Genomic DNA, 4,712 nt, shown 5'->3' on the forward strand with positions numbered 1-4,712 from the left:
TCTTCCTGCTCTCAGTCAAATACTGATGGTAATTCATTTGTAAGAATTGGGTGCAACATTGAATTTTAATGACTCAGAAATGTGAGGTCAACTTTGCTTTTAGTAACCTTTGGGGCAGGAAGCCTAGTGAGTGAGCTGGTCCCCTGGCCTCCTAACTGGTGGTGTACCTGTGGGTCCCAATCTTGCAAGACAGGAATTGTTATCTTTGCTATGCAGTTGAAGGAATGAGAGCTCGGAGAGATCAAATCACTGGCCAAGGTCACACTACTCGCTCCAGGACACCAGAGTTGCCTCCAAGTTTGACAGGTGATATGCAGAAGCTTCGGGAAGGTAAGAAGCTCCTCACTCAGGCAGACAAAAAACAGGTCTCTGACATTCTAAATCCACAAACATCTCCAGATCTCTGACCAGTCAGCCCGGCGGAGTATTGGCAGACAGAGCCAGGCCTGTGTGGCAACCAGAAAACTAGTCAGGTGGGACTGGAACGGTGCCTCTGAGGTATTTCACAAACACAGGGAACAAACACATTCGGTGTCGCAATCCTGGCCACTGGGAGCTGCCGCGTTGGCTGTTTTTTTGAGAACGGACTGAGGATAAGGAGTTGGAGGGCCAAGGTGCACGCCATCTTGGAGACTGTGTCAGCCCTGGGGAGACGTGGCCCCTCAAAGTCACCGCCAGGCAGACTGGCTCCTCCCAGTGTGCCAGGAACTACCAGAGCCCTAGAGAGGCCCCTGGAGCCTTCCAGGGCCCAGAAGTAACCGGTTGTCACATCTTCTCCCACTGCTGCCTGTGACAGACCCTGTGACCCAGGCGATCCAGCCTCTGACGGGTCCCAAACGTACCTTCTCCTTCACCTCCAAGCCCAGGAAGCAGACTGCCGCCTGCCCTCACCAGAACTATCCATCCTGTGATCCTCACAACCCAAGTTAATTAAAACCAAATCTCTCCCAGCGTTGCACAACGCCCTCTGCGGTAATTAGTACAACCGGGATGAGCTGCTCCCTCAACTCAGAGCACAGATATAGTCACATTCCACTTATTTTTTCCCCAGGGAATCTCCTCAGCACACAGCTACGCGGCCAGCGGAAAGTCCAGCCTCTCTCTGGAGGCTTCCTCCCTTCCCAGCAAACTGTCCCAGAGCCCTGGGGACAGGCCAAGCGAAGACAAAATGGGTTCTCAGCTCACCAGGCGCAGGGGAGCCGGAGTGTGTGCAGCACAAGCTGCCCTGGACCCTGTCTGCCACGTCTCACCACCTCACGGTGCCACTGCTGGAGCTCATGCCCACGGACGGACAGCTTTGGGGGTTGGGGGGAGGGGGTGAAAAAGGTGAGGGATTAAAAAAGAAAAACCCACGCTCATAGTCACAGACAACAGTATGGCGACTACCAGAGGGAAAGGAGGTGGGGGAGGTGGCAGAGGATAAAGGGGGCCAAATGGTGACGGAAGGAGACTTGACTTGGGTGGGGAACACACAATACAATATACAGATGATGTGTCATGGAATGGTACACCTGAAACCTGTATATATATATATTTTTTTTTTTTTACAAATGTCACCCCAATAAATTCAATAAAAATTTAAAATTTAAAAAACTCATGGCAGCAGTGCCCTCGGTGGTCCCGGCTCTGTCTTTTGGACGGAACAAACCCAGGGACACCCCTTCCTCAGGCTCCGACCACCCTCCAGCAGGGGTCCTCACACTATGGCCCGCGGGCCACATGCAAATACAAATATTGTATTTGTTCCCGTTATGGTTTTTTTACTTCAAAATAAGATATGTGCAGTGTGCACAGGGATTTGTTCATAGTTTTTTTTAAACTATAGTCCGGCCCTCCAATGGTCTGAGGGACAGTGAACTGGCCCCCTGTTTAAAAAGTCTGAGGACCCCTGCTCCAGCAGCTCCTCCAGTCGCCGCCTCGGAACCCCTCCGCCTCCTCAGCCTCCGGGACCAGCCAACGCCATTTTGGTTTTTTGACCTTAACTCCTTGTTGCCGAACAACCATGAGCTCCCAGATTCCTCGGAATCATCCCACCGCGGAGGCTGCCGTCTGCCCCCTGGCCCCGCGTCTGCGGCCTCACCTACCTCTCTCGGGGCCTCTGTCCCCGGACCATGTGGCTCTGGGGGGCGCGGCCGCTTCCTCGGAGCAGGAGCAGGAGCAGGAGCAGGAGCAGGAGGGCTCCCCGCGGCTCCTAAAGAGCAACCAGCGCGGGGCCGCGGGCACCCATGCGGACCCTCAGCTCTGTGACCTCCTGGAGAACCACCTCCTGGATGAACAGGTGAAACTCATGAAGAAGATGGGCGGCCACCTGACTCACCTCCGCAGGCTGGCCGGGCCCCGGGCTGGGCTGGGCGAGTATCTCTTTGAAAGGCCCACCCTCGAGCAGGAGTGGGGGCCTTTGGAGCCCAGAGGCCTTTGAGGGGCCCCTCTGCATCCCCCTGGTGTCTCTGGCTTTTACCTGAGCCTCTCCCCGAAACTGGTAGCCATCCTTTTAACCACCCTGGAGCCCTCTCCCATGCATTGGACCAAATGGAAACAATAAAGCTTTTGTAGCAAAATTTTTTTTAAATTAAAAAAAAAACCCACAAACTCATGACTACACAACTGCTCGGATACATACAAATGCCAAAACAAAGTCCCTGACCTAGACCCAGGTCCCCCTGCTGAGTTCTTAAAGTACAATTTTCCTCATTCATTTCCTCATGCTCAGTATTTCCCAGGGTTTAAGAGATAGTGGATTCTCCTTTCCAACCTCACAAATCCTTTCTCTCCTGCCCCATGAGCACTGTGGGGAGCACCTTCTCTCTTTCAAACATCCAGAAAGAGAATCATTTTTTTAAATACCCTTCTCTCACCCTGGCTGTTTTGGTTCAGTGGATAGAGCATCATCGACCTACAGACTGCAACATCCCGGGTTCAATTCCATTCAAGGGCACATGCCCGGGTTGCGGGCTCGATCCCCAGTGGGGGGCGTACAGGAGGCAGCCAAGCAATGATTCTCTCACCATTGATGATTCTCTCTCTCTCTCTCCCTCCACTTTACTCTCTGATTTAAAAAGAAAATTATAAAATAACCTTCTCCCAAGAGCGTGAGGGCTTCTGGCTCCTCACCTGCTCTTCTCAGGAGACTGGCCTTGGCGCCTGTCCCCTGGTGTAACTGGCAACTTCCTCACTAAAGAGGAGAACAGAAGCCCAAGTCAAGTTTCCAGCCGGGCGCCTCCTGTAGGACACCTGCGACATTTGCTGCACATTTCAGGGCCGCAGAGCTGTTCCCAGACACAGCAGAAAACAGTAATTATGTTTGGGAAGGGCCTCCTGTTGGCCAGGCACTTTGACACATATGATCCTGTTTAATCCCAAAGACACTGAGAGGGAAGCATGGAGAGACACATTGTGCAGAGCAGGAAAGTGAGGTCAGAGGGCTGAGGGCCCAGAGCTGCACAACTCTAAGAAAGACTTGTACTCTTTCTCCTGCCCCAAGAGAGGCACAGCCTGCCCCCACCCCCAAGAGTTTGCCACAAGTGAGGACACACTGAAAGACATGGAGGAATTTCTGAGCAGCCTGAGAGAAAGGAATCACAAAGGGGCTTAAGGGTTGTGTGAGGCAAAGGAGGGGCTGTTACTGTGGAAGATAAGGAAGGAATGGGTTCATTTTAGCCCCTAGAACTCAGCCTAGCCTATAGTAGGTGTTCCATTAATGTACATATCCTATATAATAATAGACAAACATGGTAATTAACCGTAGCTCCGACATGCTTCCCATTGGGTAATCAAGGCGATATGCAAATTAACTGCCAACCAAGATGGCGGCTGGCAGCCAGGCAGCTGAAGCGAACAGGAGGCTTGCTTGCTCCAGTGAAGGAGGAAGCCAAGGTTCCCCGCCTGCTGCTGCCGGCCTCTGAGCTTGCACTCTAAGAAACATTGTTGCAATTATAGAAGTTAAACAAAACCCAGAAACCTGCTTTTGGCCAGCCGGGCTTCAGCCAGCAGGATCGCAACAGTGTTTCAATTATAGAATCCAAACAAACCCAGATCCCTGCTTTCAGCAGCCAAGGTCTCAGAGCTGCAGCCAGGCCTCAGAGCTAAAGCCGGCTCTCAGCTCCAGTGACAGCCATAGAAGGTAAATAAGTCCCAGAATAAAAAAAAATAAAATAAAATAAAGGAGAAGTTGGGAGCTTCAGTCCCCCGCCAGCCTGAAAACAGCCATCAACCCCTCACCCAGACTGGCCAGGCACCACAGTGGGGACCCCCACCCTGAAGGGTGTGTGACCAGCTGCAAACAGCCATCATCCCCTCATCCAGGCTGGCCAGGCACCCCAGTGGGGACCCCCACCCTGAAGCAACAAGATGGTAGCTAATTTGCATACTGAAGGCGGGTGGCAGCAGCAAAGGCTGTCGGTGGTATGGGACTGGATCTGTGACCCTGCCAGGTGGGGGGCAGTGCTTGAGGCTGTCCGCTGTCCCGGGACCCAGATCTGTGACCCTGCCGGGCGGGGGGCAGTGCTTGAGGCTGTCCGTGGTCTGGGACCCGGATCTATGACCCTGCCAGGCGGGGGGCAGTGCTTGAGGCTGTCCACAGTCCTGGGACATGGATCCGTGACCCTTCCTGGCAGGGCGGCAGCTCGCACAGGGGCGGATTGGCCGGGGTTGGGCAGGGCAGGACACCTGGCTTCCGCCCAGCCCCAGTCACTCTGGGCAGGGGAGCAGCGCAG

This window comes from Myotis davidii, unplaced genomic scaffold (assembly GCF_000327345.1).
Source record: "Myotis davidii unplaced genomic scaffold, ASM32734v1 scaffold765, whole genome shotgun sequence".
In the NCBI taxonomy this organism is placed as follows: domain Eukaryota; kingdom Metazoa; phylum Chordata; class Mammalia; order Chiroptera; family Vespertilionidae; genus Myotis; species Myotis davidii.